The sequence below is a fragment of the Rhipicephalus microplus genome, chromosome 5 (genome assembly GCF_043290135.1).
Source record: "Rhipicephalus microplus isolate Deutch F79 chromosome 5, USDA_Rmic, whole genome shotgun sequence".
Classification (NCBI taxonomy): domain Eukaryota; kingdom Metazoa; phylum Arthropoda; class Arachnida; order Ixodida; family Ixodidae; genus Rhipicephalus; species Rhipicephalus microplus.
This window is the reverse complement of record NC_134704.1, coordinates 68268290-68286828: the sequence shown is the minus strand read 5'-3', so window position 1 is coordinate 68286828 and position 18539 is coordinate 68268290. Positions and strand designations below refer to the sequence as shown.

The following is an 18539-nucleotide window of genomic DNA, read 5'->3' as shown; positions in this document are numbered from 1 at the left end:
CCAGCAAGAAAGGGTTTGACCGATCGCTAAATAACGATGGCGTGCCCACGCTCGATTCTACTCTTTTTTTCAACACATGTAATAGCCACCTCGGAAGGACAATGAAAACCCAACATTGGCACCAAATTTCTGTAAAGAAGAATTTTTATTGATTTATGCAATTTTTCATATCCGCTCTACATAGCGTCCCGCGGAAGATTTTTGATTGCTTTACCACAAAAATACGTAAAGTCTGACTAGAAAGTGTTGTCTCTCTGCATTTATTTTGCACAAAGGGTGCAAATTCAAGTGGTTTAGATGCATTGTACACTTATTCACTTTGCGGAAGCATGGGTGTGTAACCCAGTGGTAAACACGCTCGCTTTCGGAGCATGAGGGTACGGGTTCCAATCCCTGCATCCGAAAGAAAATTATTGTTTATATTGAAGACATTAACAGGTCTGTCCAACCACTCGGGGCGCTGAAATCAGTGAAGTAGCTCGGCCACATGGCCCCTACGGGACTGTCCGCTCTTTACGTAAGTATGTTTCTCCATGATGACAGCATTCGACAGCCTAGGCTCCTGAATTGCTCCGCGCGCACTTCAAATTTCTCAACGCAATTGTGCGTGCCCAACTGTATGGCTGTGGCGGCACCAATAACTAAATGCAAAACGTAGCACTTTCACTGGGTTACGCCGCCTCGGCCGCGTTTCAGTTGTACCAGTTTCCCCCGTGTACAGTGTTCCCGCAGTTAATTACACGTCAAGAAAAACGAATGAAGTATACTCCGTACACAAGAACAGAAAATGGGACTACAGAGTTCTTTTTTTTTTGTCACTCTGCTACAACGTAGCTGAGCGTTCGTGTTTGACTTAGGTTCTAGAATGTTTTGAATCGCTTTGATTAGAGGGATCATCAATCGGCAAGCAGCTGTAGGTAAATGTGCGCATTTTCTGCGAAAGAACTGCCATTTGTATTTTCAAGCTGTGAGTGTTCCTAAAGATAATCAAATTTCTGCGCCTAAGATGGCTAGGTGCTTATTAAGTGTTTAATGCGTAGAGTATACATGCATATGTCAGGCATTGCAGTAGAGGAATCATCGCGCAATCAAAGTTGAAACATTCCCGACCCTGTAAAAGGATGACGCCCTTAACACAGATGTTGCCGTACGCGATCCAGTGCCAGGTGTCTGCGAGGCAAACGGTACGCCATGTATACCCTCACATTTGCAACAGGGTGCAGTATAGGCGTCCGACGGGCGTAGTTGTGTGGCAGCTTTGTACGCCGCGCACTCGCATGGGCGAAGCGTATAAACGCACAGACAGCTGAGCGCGGCGTGCGTGATCGCGCATGGAGCGACGTCTTTTTGCGTCACAATCGGGGCGTACAGACTTTTAGCCCTCGCCGTCTCGTATCCTCCGGAAGAATCTCCCCCGCGCGGAACCAAACGTCGCGACGCGTCGCGAGCCACGATCGGCAAACTGCTTCTGCGAAAGGGCGATTGCGCGACACTCCGAGTTGCAAGCGTTGGTGAGCAAGCGCTGTTTGCCGAGACGCCCTATCGGATTTGTGATTTATGCTGCATGCGCACTCTGTTGTCGCAGGATACGGAAGACCTTGCGAAAACAAAGTAAAAAAAAGCTTCATCGCAACTTTGTAAAGGTCCCGTTTCCCGTTTCAGCTTCATGTTCTCGTTTGTTCCCGTTTGCAGCTTCACACTGTATCGTTGCCAACGATGTATACACGTATGCAAGGGAACCATAGTTATACTCTGTTTCAGAAGTTCCCTTCAGCACTTTGTAGGCTACAGCATAGAGTTTCCCAAAATTTACTAGAGGGCACTCTGGCGCTGGGATCGTTCAGCGACCATGGGAATGATGGGTAGTACACACATTTGCCTTGTCTTCGTATACTTGCGGGCGGCGAATCGTACTTGCGGCTTCGTTTATTGCTGGTTACGGTTTTGTTTGGAAAGAAAGAACGAACTCCTTTGAACTTAGTGACTTGATTCGAAACGGTAAGCCTAAAAAAAAAAATAAGGTTGTGAAGCGCGAATGGTGAACATTTGCTAATTTATGTTTCGTGAAAAAACAGCTCCAAGCCACGCGAACACACACGGAGCCAGAAGCAGTCCAGAAGTTCGAAAATTAGACAAATGTGTGTACTACCCATCATTCCCATGCTCGCTGAAGCGCCGTGTGTTGCAGCTCCCATAGACACTAGCGCCAGAGTTCCCTCTAGTGTATATTAAAAAACTCTATGGACTACAGGACCCCCAGCCAATAGGAAAGGCGATTAGCCCCTACACATGTATTCATCTGCACCGTGTCGTCTGCTCACCGTCTTCACGGCATCTGGTCTCTAAATTCTCCTTGCACGCTCATTACATGTAACATGAGTGGTTTATTAACTTTGAAACGTGAGTAAAACTATCAAGAAAGTCATTACACTTGAAGTTCAGGAAGTTCGGCGCCTCAGCATTATAATTTTTGGCTCTACTGAAGATCGGTAGACTCTCATGCCGGCAGATAAATTCACTTTGTGGCTCTCCGACGCTGTTCGTGGCTCTGGCCTTCTTCTCTGTCGACGCGTTTTTTCCCGTTTGTCGCTGCAATGCTCCTTTCCTATCTTTTTTTTAGGGGTGAGGCTCCTTATAGCAACACCTGTTCGTCCCTCGCAGTTGTCGTAGTGTGTAACGATTGTTACATTTTGACCTCCAAGGTGGTGCTGGTGCGAGATTTCTTCTGTGCGTTGTTGAACAATAAAAATATTGCTCAATGTACATGCCAATGGCTGCTAATGGGGAATGAGAGACAGAAGCATTCGGCTTTTAGTTAACGCGCACGCTGCAATCCCCATTAGCAGCCATTGGCATGTACATTGAGCACTATCTGACAAGAAAGGGTTGCTACGTTATACTCGCTGGGTGTAACCTCCTTAGTTTTAGAAAGGTTTAGCGAGCGTTGAGCTGCAGTGCCATGAATACAATGAACTAGTATATACCATGAACTCGAGGTGGTTAAAGGTGGGAAGTATACACGAAGCGCAAGCCGTAAGAAAGTAAAAGCCGAATTCTGTCCGTCATTTCTCATTAGCAGCCATTGGCATGAACATTGAGCACTATCTGACAGGAAAAGGTTGCTACGTTATACTCGCTGGGCGTAACCTCCTTGGTTTTCGAAAGGTTTAGCGAGCGTTGGGCCGCAGTGCCGTTTATACAGTGAATTAGTATATACCATGAAATCGAGGTAGTTAAAGGTGGGAAGTAGACCTGAAGCGCAAGCCGTAAGAAAGTGTGCGTGTGCCACCTCTATTTTAGTCCTTGGAATGTCCGCTAGATGGCGGTGCCTCCATATGGGGAATAGGGAGCCTACATGAACGGCCGTTTTTAGGGTGATGTCAGCCTTTGACCCACTACATGCCGCCAACGCACCGCCGCCCGCCAAAACACGCTGTCGCCCCATCTTGGTGCCCGCACGGCGTCTACGCCCGGTTGCGTTTAGTTCTCAATAATACGGCGTCGAACGTTGCGGTAGCGTGTTAAACGCTGCCGGTGAAGCCTTAGAATGCCTGGATGCTGCGTACCGCTCTGCACTAACCACAACAAAAAGGGTGTGCGAATGTTCCGCTTCCCAGCGAGCCCTGGCCGACGACAACTATGGCTGGCTCAAGTGAAGCGAGACGGCTGGGAGCCCACCAGTGCGTCTCGTATTTGCTCTGTGAGTACTGCGTATTTCGTTCACTGTTTTTTCCTGCGGCACACGTATATGTGTTTCGCGGTGTTCGCGAAAGAGTAGATAACCGAAGTTGTCGTTGCTGCGTCCACGCATTGCGAGTAGGAAGCCCACAAACGGGACGCGTCCGCGCGTTCGTACGGAGACGCGCTCGCTAGTCTGAGCTGTTGCCACGCTTGCGTTCGTGTCAGCGTAACCTCAGTATTATGTCGCAAGTGTTTGTGTGTGGGCTGCGAATTTCTTCTTGCGCTCACTTTGAGAACTGGGTCGCTTACACGACCCCGAGAACCGCCGCTGTCACTCGGTCGGCTCCTTTTTGTTGCGCCGTACTTCGCGTAGCTGTAGGGAGCGGCGGCTGGCTCCAAAATGGCAGCGCACAGAAAACTACGCTGAATTTGGTGGAAGCTGGCAACAGCGTGCCCCGTTGCCCGCTGGTTTTGGCTGAGTTTCTTGAAGGCACTTATTAAGATGTCTCCACCCTAAAAACGGCCGTTCATGTAGGCTCCCTAATGGGGAATATATGATGAAAAGATGCGAGATGGTGGTACTTGGAGTGTTGAATAGATAGACGAACGGACACACAGACAGATGCATGGATGGACGCATGAACGGACGCAGGGGTGGATGCATGGACGAACGCAGGGACAGACGCACGAACAGATGCACGCACGGACGGGTGGATGGACGCATGGACGGTCACACAGACGGACTCATGGACGGACGGAAGCAAGAATGAATGGACGGATGAATGCTTCGCCCCACTCTCCATCATTCACTCCAATATATTTTTTTTCTCTCACCGAAGGTTGATGATTGATTGATTTGTGGGGTTTAACGTCCCAAAACCACCATTTGATTATGAGAGACGCCGTAGTAGAGGGCTCCGGAAATTTCGACTACCTGGGGTTCTTTAACGTGCACCCAAATCTGAGCACACGGGCCTACAACATTTCTGTCTCCATCGGAAATGCAGCCGCCGCAGCCGGGATTTGAGCCCGCGACTTGCGGGTCAGCAGCCGAGTACCTTAGCCACTAGACCACCGCGGCGGGGCTCTCTCACCGAAGGTTCTCTTACAACTCAAGGCTGTCCAGAAGGCCCACGATGCAGCGGTGAGGCTGGGCCTCTCCCTTCCTACGTGGGAGCGGGCAGTGATTCCACCCCTATAAAATGGGGGGTGGAATCCTTCAGAACCCCAATAAAGGTTTTTCATCCATCCATCCAACCGAAGGAGCATCCGACGCGTGCGGAACAGTGTAGGAGGTTGCATGTCCGATATTTGGAGATGTAGGGTTCTTGGTCTGGCGACACAGCCCAAGCCCTCGTTATGGCGTTATGCTTATCAGGTGCGGCTACGCAAGCAGCATATCTGGCTAATAACGAGCAAACGTACATAACGCTTCATCTTCATGGTAACATGAAACAAATCAATGGCGTCTTTTACCAATTATTTGTTGCTGTCAGTGCTGTGGGCGTTTAGTAGGAGCAAGTTTGTATTGAAGCGGGCGGTCATTTCTGCATGGTGGTTGCCATATTGATTTGTAACCATAGATACTGCCGGTAACCGACACAAATGATTAGATGCGTAGGAAATAAAAGCTATGAAGAAAAACATATATAACGTATTGATGTGGCATAACACACACCAACAAACGCCAATTTTAGATAGTGACCTTGCCATTTTCAGGGCACTTATATCTGGGACTCTGTTTCACTGCGCAAGCAGTGAAACAGAGTCCTAGATATAAGGTGTATAGAGTCCCAGATATAGGTGTAAGAAAGCGTGTGGCTTTCTTACAACCCGCAGCTTTGGAAGTGCTGAACCGAAGTGGTGAAACAGAGTACAGAAAACTTACTGGGCAGACGTTGGGCATGTAGCAATCGCATTCAAACGTATTTTCAACAGCAATTTGTCGGTCGCGGGATCAAATCCCGGTCACGGCAGCCACATTTTCGATGAAGCCTAAAAATTGCTTGAGGCCCGTGTGCTGGAATTTAGGTGCACGTTAAACAACCTGGTCGAAATTTTCGAAGCCTTCCGCTACGGCGTCTCTCATAATCATATGGTGGTAGTTCGATACGTTAAACTCTAAGAATTATTATAAAAATGGGCAGGAGAAACAAGATAATCCGTTGGCGTTCCTTTTCTTGCCCTCTAAATGGTATTTGTGAAAGCATTTTATAACAGGTTTCTTCGAATGAGTTGTAGTTGATAGTGCCACGCACGTTTCTTGTTTCGATTTTTGCTGTATTAGGTTTACACCCTCAAATGCTATCAGCAATGCTCGGTGCAGACCGTTCCTCAGTGTTCGAGAAGCTTCGCGATTGTAGTATACATGGGTAGTTTTGTCAAGGCTGCGTGCACGACGCGAACAGTCAGGCTTATTCTAGAGCGTGCGTGACCACCAGTAGTGATAAGGCTGGAAAGTTGTATGCGTGATGCACAAAAGATGGCGCGGCGTTGCAATAGTGTTCAATTTATCGACTGCCGACGTTCTGATAACAGTGCAAAGCGTACATTGCTTGTTGTAGCTTTTTTGTTTACGGGCCACAAGTTCGGCCAGATGGAGAGCTCCGTCTTGGACGCGCCCACTGCTGCCATCACCAACGTCACGGCCTCGTGACAACAGCAAGCGCGAATTCCTGCGGTTTCCTCCCATGCCTCCACGTCCTGCTTAACTATGGCATTGTCGCACTAACTGGGTCAGCTGTACTCCTCCTTTTAAAGGTATTTAAGTCAGTTTTCTGCTACAACATTGAGCGGTTAGTCATGCTCCACTTGTGTGTGCGATCCCCTTTGCACAGCTCGCCACCGTCCAGGTCGCACGTAGAAGCAGCGCACGGAAGGAACCCCGAAGCCGAGTTCCTGGCCAGTCAAACGTTCGAGGCAGTGTCTGGTGCATTCCTTACCGCGCCGGGCGTGGCCTCATCGGACGATCGATCGGAGAATGGCACCGCCCCGACAGGTCGGGCCTCTTGGCGGGTTCGGCTGTTTTGCTCTACAGGACAAACACACTGAAATTACGAGACTAGTGCCCGTAAGTATAATAATGACGGTATTTCCACCCGTAATACTGGAGATTTGCGAAATGTGGTTTTAAGTGTACTGGTAAAGATGTCACTTCACATACAACCGGCAGCAGAAGTTTACGGGAAGTGCCTTTTACTGCAGATATGAATTTCTGCTAGGTTAGTGCATGACGCTTCTAATTTTGTGGGTAACTGACAATTGCTATTTATTTTGGCGGGAACGTTTGATCGGGAGCTGAGCTCTCAAAAAAGAAAAAAGAAGTAGCAAAGTTTTTTTTTTTCTTGTGAAATCCCGCGTCACGCTCACTTGACGGATGTATCATCCGACACTGCTTATATTATGTGGCCACTCCAGGTGAACATTGATAATGTTTCGCTGTCAATGCGTTTGGGTGAAGGCTGCTTGTCGCATTGCGGTTTCGTTAATATATCAGGTACCACACCCCGTTTCATGTCTATAGTGTGCAGTCAATCCTGACTTCCTGTAGTAGCTGTGTTCCCACCACAAAATATTTTTAGGCACTTAGCTGTAACTGGATAAATTTTTCCTTGGTCCTGCTGTTCAATACATTAAATATAAAAAGGTCTTGTAGCTTGGGCTTTAAGCGTTCCAGAGTTAATAGCTGCTAATATGGTGTTTTAAGCTAGTGTACTACCGCATTTTTTTGTACTACCGTAGTGCCTAGTGGTGATGACGCCCGACTGCTAAGCCGAAAGTTGCGGGATTGAATCCCGGTGGTGGCGGCTGCATTTTTCACGGAGCGGAAAACATGAGAGGCTCTTGTACGGTGCGACGTCAATGCAGGTTAAAAAACACCAGATGGCCCAAACTTCCGGAGCCCTCCACTACAACGCTACATAATTGTATCGTGATTTTGTTACGTTAAATTTCGGATATCATTATTATACACTACGGATGCTAATGGCACGTGCATTGTGCCACTCATTCAATGTCAGCTAAGAAAATAAGCGCAACCTGCACAAGGCTTGTCTAAGCGTAGGTGTGTGCAGGGATTCCCATTAGGGTTGGGAGGGGGGGGGGTCGTACGCAAGCATAGATGTTTAAGCATACGTAGACGTTGACGCGCCGTCCAATATACTCTACTCTAGAAACGTTTTACGTGGGCAACGGACAACTATCATCACGTGTTGTACAACGTGTAATATATGAGGTGCAGCTCCTCCGCCGCGGTAGTCTAGAGACTAAAGTACTCAGCTGCTGACCCGCAGGTCGCGGGATTGGATCCAGGTGGTGGTGCAGGCTACAGTTTCGACGGAGTTGAAAATGCTGTAGGCCCGTGTGCTCAGATTTCGGTGCACGTTAAAAAACTAGGTGGTTGAAATTTCCGCAGCCCTCCAATACGACGTCTTTCATGATGAAATTGTGGTTTTCGGACGTTAAACTTCACGTATCATTCAATAAATCATCGACATGACGTGCACAACTGAGGCGACGAGGAAAGAAAAGAAGGGAATAGATTAAGGGCTCGTTTAGTTTGCTACACATAGCACAAGAAACCCACAGACACCAATTTTTTTTTACCAAAAAATTGATAGGTGTGGATTTCCATCTAGCTTTCGGCTACAATGCTGGGGTTGTCAATTATCACTTTCACAATCCTTCCTGTGCCTTGCTGGATAACGCAAAACTTATGTGCCATATTCAATGTCCATGTGTTTAGATACGTCAGTTTATTTACCCTCACGCTGTCCGTTAATTGCTAGTTTCCTAATTAAACTGATTGACATAGGTCCCTGCTTAAACCCTGAACGAGAGCAAATTTTTCGCCTTCTAGGAGGCCTTTCCTTCTGACATGCCACAAATAGGTGGATACCAATTTTCAACCTAATTAAGGGCAGTACTTCCTTAGGGCAACATGGGTCCCACTGCGCTTAGCACTAGGGGCCAGTGTTCATTGTTCACAACGTTCTTGTTCGGTTATTTGTGCATAAGAACAAGGAAAGTACACCAATGTGGCTAAAAACAAATTTAAGTCGTTTTTAACACACACACAGATGCACGCACACACGTACGCACACACACAGCCACTCGCCTAGACACACTCACACAGCAGTGCAGTCTGCCTGCCCAATTTTGCAGTGCCTAGGCCCCACAGCCAGGCGATGGTCCTTCGCAACCTTCTGGGGTCGTCGACGTACGCATCGCGGGCCAACGTCAAATTTGCCGTGAAAACAGCCGGCCCCGTGGTCGGGACAGCGGAGTAGGTGTGGAGGCTGGGATCGCAGGAGAGGGAGCGAATGATCGACGCGCTCGCATCGTCCTGTCCCGCACAGAAGAGGCTTGTGCAAACGAGCATCCGTCCAGAGTATAATTCACCGCCTCGCACACCTCGGCCAACACCACTGTCTACGTTATTTATACACACATACGCTATAGGGGTTTTGTTTCTTTGCCAGACGCCCCCTTTTTGCCTTATGCATCCCTGGTTGCCTTTTTTCGAGCCTTATCGTTTTTAGCCGCTGCTGAGGGTGGCTGTCGGTGGAGGGAGAGCTCGCAGGTCTGTTCGCGGGGCACCGTCCGTCCCGGTGTCAGGTTGCGGAGGGCTCGGCAAGTCACGTGACGTTGGCCGTCGAGCGTCTGTCTGTACAGGTTGCGGCAGCGCGCATGTGCGTGCGTTTGGCAATGCGAACATCTGGTTGAACGCGAGTGACCGCACGAGCGTCGACGCGAAAAGCATGCTCCGAAGGACGATAACTGTGGAAAACACGGAGACGAAATGAAACGATTGAAACCTATAAGCAAACTTGCATTGTACGAAGTTCCCAACTTTGATAGAAACGAAGTGATTGCCTGTAAAATACCTTACGCCTTATAATTTACTATACTTGGAACGTACAGACCAGTACAACAAGCTTCTATTTTAGTTCGTTACTATTACATGTGACGCCAACGGAAAAAAAAAGCCATATACATACTACTACCAAGGAGGATTTCAAAAAATGGCTGGAGCGGAAATGATTGCTCATAAGTGAAGCCGTTCCTCTGGCAAGATGGCGGCTGTGTCGGTCATCTTACTAGGGGCACGATAAAGTATCAGCGTTCAGAGATTAAAAACGAAGCGTTTCCCTCACTCGCCCAATGAGTTTAATGTGGGAACTTTTTCACGTCACACTCTGGTCCAAGTGCGTCTTACCGTTACTAGTTTTTCTTAGTGAGCCTCTAATTGGAAGCAAATTTATTTGAAGATTCATTCTTCCATACTCGTTTCCGTGTGTTATTTTGTCGCGAATAACTATCTTTTAATATAGAAGTAATGTAGCATTTACATATATCAAATCCACTTGATCTTTAAGTGGCCACTATCAGAAAAGAACATGTTTCCGCCATCTTGGCAGTGGCAAAAGGTGGCTTCACTTCTGCTGGCAAGGCATTGCGGGAGCTTCCACTCCAGCAATTTTTCTTTAATTCTCCTTGACTACTACAAAGTAAAAATTTAATGCTTACTTGTCACGGTAACTAAATACGTCAATGGTGGGCTATCTTTCAAGCGTCGTAAAAGAGAAAAAAAAACAAGCAAACTCGAAAACGCTTGAGCTTCGTGTTCAGGAGTAACAACGCGGTAGTGTAATCGGCGCTCGTTTCCATTGCCTTCTGAACCTCTACCATAGCTTCGCTTCTAGGTAAAAACCTAAACGAATTTCCAAAGAAAAGAACGTCTCTTTGCCTTTTAGACGAGCACTTTCAGACTATTCTAGGATGCCCACCTCAAATTGAGTTGCGATGAGCAAAGTCCGGCTTGATTATTCCTTTTATGAGTTGGTGAAGTACAAACTACACACATATGGCACAGCTCGCGTGCGTGCTCAGTCACGGATGTCGATTTTGTCGCGCATAATAATAAATTATCTCTGTGTGCATTTTACTCGATGGGGCTTGAAACCAACCGCTAGTTGTGCAATGCTCATGTTTTGATGCGGATGGTGTGCCTGTGCTACGCAATATATTGCTGCGTTAATGACACTCTTCGCGCTACATAACACCCATGCAGTGTTTTTTTTTTCCTATATACGGAATTTGGAGCACGGGCGTGGGTTTGTGGTAGGAAACCCACTCGTCTCTTTGAAGTCCTGGGTTAGATTGATCCCTACTGAAACCGACAATTACTTTTTCTTCATATTTTCGACACTAGCGGCGACTCCCGCCGACACCGGAATTTCCGCAAATAGAGTTCCTAAACAATATCGCGTTTGAATATTCGCGTAGCAACACAAATCTGTATCGAGGGCCCTTCGAGGTGGTTTACAATTTTATAATTGCCCTTTTCTGCTATTCCTCACATCTGAGCACATGATCCAGTATTGCCGAGTAAATGTGTAATTAGTTAGTTTTCATATATATGATTTTCTAAACCTGCGTTTACATGGAGTGCATTAGAATTAGTAGTTGGCACTCGCATGTGCGCAGTGCATGCGGCAGTAGCGTTTTGGTAGAGGTGAAATGGAGAGAGGCCTGTGTAGTGTGCGATGTCAGTGCAACTTAAAGAACACCAAATGGTCGCTATTTGCGTAGAACGGCGTCTCTCGTAATCATATCGTGCTTTTGGGACGTAAAAAAACCCAGGTATTAATTTATTATTGAAAGGGATACTTAGTGAAAAACTCATAATGGTTATCATGAATGTGAAAAATAACAGCAGCAATTGAGAAAAAAAAATATGAACATAGAATATCATTGAGAAATTGGCGCAGCTTCCTCAGTGCATGCAAAAACGTGCGGTTTTGTGAGGCATTGTAAATGTAAAAACCGATTTAAAGATACCTTTATTTGCCTATAAATTGCATGTATATGAAATAAAATGAAAAAAACGTGGCTCGAACGAGCGTTGTCATCAACAACGATTTAGTGGCCTAATAGCTTCGTAGGGCCACCGCCGTCGTATTCAAAGAGTACTTCCACAAAACGGCAGCTTCAAAGGCCGATGAAGTCATTCGTGCAGCAGTGTTCCCACGCCGCACGCAGACGCAAGCGAACAGAGCATTCGCAGCGTGAAGTCCACAAGTCAAAGCACGCCTGAGAGCGTGTACACATCGCGCGTATGACGCGAAACCATCCCCCGCCCCAATCGAATCCCAATTACTGCATAGAGTTCTACCAATCTGTCCGCGCTTGATCCACGCATAACGTTCGCTTTTGCGCACTGTCAGTAGTGAGATCAGCGTTGTGGCGTTCAGCGTACTTGGCGACCTCAAGTGTTGCTCTCAAGCGTAATTATCGTCGCTAGTCCCAACAGTTGGGTGCAATGATGGAAATTACACTGTTAGAAACATGGCGTGCTATAAAGTGAATTCGTGTAGATCATAGTGCAAGCATTTGTTCTTATACCTAACATAAAAACACGCAATCCTGCAGGATGAAATCGGATATTTGCATTAAAACGACACGAACTGTTTTCGGTGATGATCCCTTAAATGCATGCGCCAGTTTAGAACTGAACAGAACGTTGTACAAGTTAATTGAAAGAGTTATCTCGGTCTTCCTGTATCTAAACTAACCTGACCACGAACATACTGCATTTTCTTTGAATGTGAGGTGATAATCTCGCTGCAGCACTGTACTTCACTTCTTGAATTTCGTTTTTGAAAACCCGTTACGTACTGACAGAAGCGGGCGGCACGCATGTACACCACACGGCCGCATCACGCGTTTGCAAATAAGATCGCGTTCTCTCATGTACAGACCAATACTGAGAGATCATCGAGGACCGACTACGCGGGCGAAGATTAAACAGTGCAGCGCGCAACTAAGCGCCAGAGTGCGTGGGCCACCACTCCTCTCTCTGCCTCTGCGGGAGACGCGTGAAAAGAAGCCGTGCTACCCTGCTGGGTGGGTGGCACACGGTGACTCCCTGCAGGGGTCGCTATCGGCGCGTGCCGCTCTGAGTTCCCACGTGGCTTCTACAAAAACCCGCGGCCGGCGCGCGTCCTTGTCGACACGCGGCGATTGACAAGCGAACAACGAGACGCACGTTTCGCATGCCGCAGACCCCCACTTGGCCGCGGTCCCTTCTACACACGGGCAAGGCGGCGCTTATGAATCGAACGTCCCTCATTGAAAGCGCCACCCGCGGAGTTCTTGCTCCTTCTTGCCCTGGCTTCGAGGTGGGGGATTCTGCTGTACCTACCGCCACTAGCTGGCTTCCCTGTACGCGTTCTCTAACACGTATATGGCCGCACCTTGTAGTACATCGCAAAGCTGGCTGCTCTCCTTTCACTGGATTGGCGTATGTACACTTCCGCTACCTTGATCACCGGCTGGGGTGCGTGTTGGCGTGGCCGGTGGCTTTTGCCAAGCAGAAGGTTGAAGATGTCGTGTGGGGATTGACAACTCCTCGAGGCGCGTCATGCGGGGTTTCTTTAGGTGCTTCGTTTGTTTTTATAGGCTTCCTTGTGGCACCGACTCGAGGCGTTCGCACAGCAGATTCATCAGACAGCTGCAAGCCTGGAAGGAGAAAGGAATATACGCAAAGCTGCAGTCTTACATTGCGCGCGCCCAGAGTAGTGTGGTATTTCAGTCATCTTTCATAAGGCGCCGTGTAGTCGAGTTTTCCCAGTTAAGGTCCCTAGATCAAACAAGTTTTCAAGGTAGCGACAGCTTTTCCCTTCCTCCTCGCCTATGTTTCTGGAGCGCCCCCTAGAAGGTTCAAAACTTTCATCAAAAAGCAAATATTTAGGTTCAGTTGCTACGGTGAATAGATGCGAACGAAACAAAAGGAAACGAAGTGAGTCGTAGAATAAGCGGTTACCTTTATGGACATAAAGGGTACAACACAATAGCAAGCGGGATATGCGTTACTCAGCTGGAAACGTTGCGCAGTTCTATACTTTACACCACTAGCCACGGAGTGTCGCGTCCAGTTTTCCGAAACTGTTTTGTTCGTGCTGTGACACAGGGAACGCGCCTCTTGCTGAATCCTGTCAGTGACCACAGAGCGTGACATTGTGATGAGTGATTACAGGTGGCTTGTGCCCCGCAAGGAAAAACCACGGCCAGTCTGGTACGAATCCTTGACTGGCTGCACTGCAAGGACGTCTTTTTTTAAATGTGCCCATTTTGACAATCTTGATGCCAGGTGATTCTGGTGCGGTGCGCGGATCTTTCTGAAAAGTGACAGTTTTACTAGTGAGGTGTCCCGAAGCAGCGCGTTTCAGCTCCTTTATGCCGCGTTCTGGTCAACTGCTCAGGCGTAAAATGTTCCCGAAGGTGCGCTGATTCCACGCTCGAGCTGCTTTGTATACGTGCATGCGTACAAGTATTTGCAACAACTGGCATGCAGTAGACGTGGATTAGACGTGCTCCTGGCGTTGCAATAAAAACCGACAAATAAACTCGCTTCGCAGAGCCGCGTCGACGTACGTCGACGGAGTCACACGAAAGCATTTGCGTGAAACGACTCACGGCGTGCTTCATTTCGAATAGCACAAGGTAAGTTGAGAGCGAAACCGTTTTCTGTTGTTATACGGCAGCCCAGCATTGTTCAAAAACTCGGATGTTGCATTGAACGAGCACCGTGAAACAATCGTGGTTGACTTCGCGCACGCTGAAAGTGAAACACTCCTCCGCTTCAGTTTATGTCCGGCTATGATTTCGTCTTTGGTCACGGCGAGAATCCGACTGGAGCCATATGCGCATGCGTACTTGTTTTGAAACTTTGCATAATAATAAACACCACTAGCCATTTACAAGATAACGTGCAAGGAATGCACCAATCAGACGCGGATGGCAGAGAAAAGGTGTAAACGAGAGTGAGAAGGACGGCTCGAGAACAATGAGTGACGCTATCTTGGAAACTTGTTTCATCTAGGGACCTTGTATGCCCAGTGTGACTGGACTGCCAGAATGCGATGCCTAGCGTAGGAAAAAGGTTGGGGTCAGTCAAAATGGAACGCGATGTCCGCGTCTCCCTGCTCCCGTAAGTGGACGGATTGCAGCAGGGATACACGGGGACACGTTTGCGCACATGTTTACAGCGTGCCTCTAACGACCAATGTCATCGAACGTAGTAGGATTAGCTAGTGCCAGCAACGTAGCTCCCTCTGGTTAGCCGACAGTGCCAACTTGTCATATTATTTGTCTGCTTGTCTTTATCACTCGCACGACTTCCCTGGGTCAACCCACCTGATTCCTTCAATACATTTTTCGCTACAATCTTCACATCGAGGCAGCTAAGTTCCGCTGTATGGTTGTTGCAAGAAAAAGAAAATAAAGCTTACATGTATGAAATAAACAAACGTACTATTAGGCAATGTGAAAATCTGGAAAGTTCTGGCATTTTCTTTGCCTTTGTTCGTTTTTGTGAGTACCCTGTGGCGCACCTTATGTTCCTTGCCGGCGTACGAACAACTAGCTAATATGCCTAACATTTCACCTTTTGCATAAAATTTGGTGATTTTCTACATCGTCAAGAGACAATAACACCGGCTTAAGGGTAAATTAGCAACAGGCATATATGTAAGCGTATTTTTTCTAGCCGAACCCAATTATACTGACCATTAGCTGGTTCACTTACATGGTTTTATTTAGAGACGCAGTAGCGCATGTCCCGGCTTGCATGAGGTGTACTTTCCTAGCAGATAATGGCGTCTGAAAATAGTGTAAAGTCGTGGAGTGTGCTTGCACTGTAGTTATACAGTCGCAGCATTATGACATTATTCAGACAGACAATATTGGTATCACTGCAATGCACAATGCATGTTAAAGATATGCGAACTGAACAATATTAAGGAGAAATGTTTTGCGACAAAACGTTCTACTATACAATTGATTCTCCACTGACTTTTATGTTGAAAACGTGTTTAGTACCATCCGTTGGCTTGCAAAGTGCAATGCATTTTTCTCATCCTACCCGGACAAGATTGCTTGCCGAGAGACAGTTAGCTCTATTTTTGCAGATGTGATTGTAGTATGGAGGCATTCATTTTATATACTTGGCGCTTTCGGAACAAGCAATGCAGCTGTACGCTTCCAGCCATCTGCAAGGTTTCCCGTAGCAGGCTAATTTCGCTGGACTAATAAATCACCAATTCAGTTCACTCAGGCGTGTTTCCTTCAAACTTTGCGCCTTCGAGAAGCACAGAATATGGAACAAGTGAAATTTCCTTCATCGTTCTCTTCCTGCGACGCGCTGCTTATGTTGTGTTTTACGGGTGCGGCCTCTGGTATGCTTGCACTTGGGCAGCTACGGCGGCCGGGTGCTTTGTCTTCCAGGAACCATCCACCTTACAAGGCGCTAATAATACTTCCGAAGGTCACGGCGCTTTCGCTTCCTGACGCATCGTGCTCCTGAAGCACCATTTTTCATCGGGCCAAGAATACTAGGTGAACATACATGACTGAATAAAACCACCGGAAGAGGCGCCGTGGTCACCCGCTGATCGCGTAACGCGGTTCACGCCGTGGCCGATCAAGAGGGTGTGTGCTGCTAACCGTTCGTGGCGCCCACAGTCGCGGAGCTACAAATACAAAGCAAGCTAGGAGACGGTGCTAACGTTGGAACGCGAACGCGCACATGGACGAAGCAGACGCACCACACAGTCCCATCACCGGGGCACATACTTTGAAATGTAAAGAAACCTGCCGGCTCCCATTCACGCGTACACACGTCCCGCCAAAATTTAGCACAGCAGCTGGAGCTTTTAGCGAAGCAATGAGCTTCAGTTTTCAAGCCTTGTGAAACATGCCGAAAGAAAGCTTATTCCTGTTGTGTAGCGTAAGCTACACTGGCCGAGGTTGAGCAGTTTCGCATGGCTTACGGTGAGCAGTTCTGCGCAAGCGTGAGGAGCATTGACGTCACACAGTACACAGCTGGAGCGTCGGACAAGGCCTGGACATTCCTGGAGTGACGTGTCACGAATGGCCTGGCACTTGTCTATAGCGTGAAATCGCTCACTCGCTATTGTGTTGTCATCCGCTCATACGTGTTTTGTTGATCCATTCATCCATGGTCGTCCGTCTATCTGTAGCTCACGCTATGCATATTTTGGTACAGCTGAGCTAGCCCAACGCTAATCCTTTTTTTTTGTTCATAGTGAGTGCATTCCTTGCTTGTCGACAATGGTGTGGTGGCCTACTCTGATAAACATCTCCGATAGCTATCTTTTATTCACCCGTAGTCAATCGTTGAAGCATGTCCCATTTATTAAATGCAGAACATGCGATACCCCCCTTGAATTGGTGTGAGTTTGGTGTCTTCCCGTGTTGGCTCTCTTTTTAGGGCAGTCAAGCATTTCATTTGTATTTTTACGGTTCAGCTCGGTAAATTAAAGCGTTTCTCGACCCCAATAGAATACTCTAACGAAGGTTACGTATTACGCAGCCCGGTGCACTTAGATGGAGGTAGATCCAACCAACAGAACTTGGACCATTTTCAAGCACATACAGCAGTTACCTTTCTTAAATTAAATTTCTTTCGAGCACGAAACAAAAACAAACATACGGCGTCCTAAGTAGAAAAAGATTGGAACCCCGTATTCCGCGGCATGTGCTGCAGACGCACAAGGCTGCTAACAGCCTCATCCATCAGCTTAACCAATGAGTAAACTTCACAGCTAAGAAACTTTTCATGGTCACACCAGTGTGTCCGGGCCCATACTCGTGATTCCGCATAGTTTGTAGAGATGCAGTTGGTTCAACAGTGCGAGCGCTGGTGAGCACCTTCTGTAGTTTGGCCATGGGAGGCTCTCTGGAGCAATTATGACATAGAACTCTGGCCTCTGTTTGTGGACTACATCTGTTTCTTCTGATAGTTACGCATGATCAGCATCTAGTTTTACATCAGCATCTACGCTAACATGTTGTCAATTTACTGCGTCATCTGTCACTGCTTGTCTCATGGAGAGACAGCCCTTTCATGCTTTGTAAGATATTGGCCGGAGGGAACTGGCCTATATAAGGGAGCACTGTTTTTTCTTCCATAGCTGTCTTCAAATATTTTTTTCAAGGCTGACCCGCACACAGGTGTACGGAAGCGCGCATAATGAAATTATGTTACACCGCTGTAGAAAGCCCCTTAAAATTTTGTGCGCATCATCATGATGACGAAAAAAGGTGCTCACGCCAATTTCAAAGTTATTTAAGCAGATCACTCATGCTGTATACACTGTCGTAGGACACGTACAGTCGTCTGGCTTTTAAAGACGATGGCGGTAGTCAAATTGCGTCGCACCATGTTTCCGGTCGCTCGGCGTGGTGGTCAAGGCGAGTGACGACCTGCCACGGAGGAGACAGATCTGCAAGTGCGGGAACACAAGCCCAGCTGCCGTTGCGGAGCGCGAGTCCGAGTTTCGCAGTCATGTAGTCATCGTTGGTAGAAGCTGTGGAAGGCCACCCGCGTAGCCAGGATGCAGGAGTTGGCGAGGGGGGCTATGCTTGAATAATCACGGAGAACGAGAGAGAGGAAAGAGAGACCGCCAGCCGCGAAATTCAAACCACATAGAACACCGGCCCCGACTCTACAAACCACGTGCGCCCTGTATACCGGCCGAAAGGGAAGACCACGATCACATTTTCCTCTCGCCGCTCCAATGGCGTGTGCGTCGATCGCAGCACATTTCCCGCCGGCGGCACAATGATCGCCCGCGCTGTCTTTCGCGTGGTCCCGCGCAAGGACAAACAGCGGGTGCCGCCGAATTAGCTACGCAGCTCGTCTCGTCCCCGCCCGCTAAGCCGGTGAAGAATGGCGCGGTCCGACACCGCCCGCGCGGTTGGTGATGGCTGCCTCGCGGTGCCGTACTCCCCGCTTAATCCACAGCCGAGGTTCCGATCGCCTGTTGACTCTG

The 18539-nt window shown here is 48.0% G+C and overlaps 1 protein-coding gene and 1 long non-coding RNA gene across 4 annotated transcripts in view; one reads left to right on the top strand and one right to left on the bottom strand.

Annotated features, from left to right (window-relative positions):
- Positions 1–18539, bottom strand: part of sim (bHLH transcription factor single-minded) — a 120896-nt gene that overhangs the window by 30443 nt on the left and 71914 nt on the right. The window lies entirely within an intron of this gene.
- Positions 6070–18539, top strand: part of LOC142817819 (uncharacterized) — a 125691-nt gene continuing 113221 nt past the window's right edge. For 2 of the 3 annotated variants that reach the window (XR_012895375.1, XR_012895377.1), the window contains exons 1-2: positions 6075–6441; positions 6519–6751. This is a non-coding gene — a long non-coding RNA (uncharacterized LOC142817819). Of the gene's footprint in view, positions 6442–6518; positions 6752–18539 lie in introns of all 3 variants that reach the window. The other variant, XR_012895376.1, reaches the window with a different exon arrangement.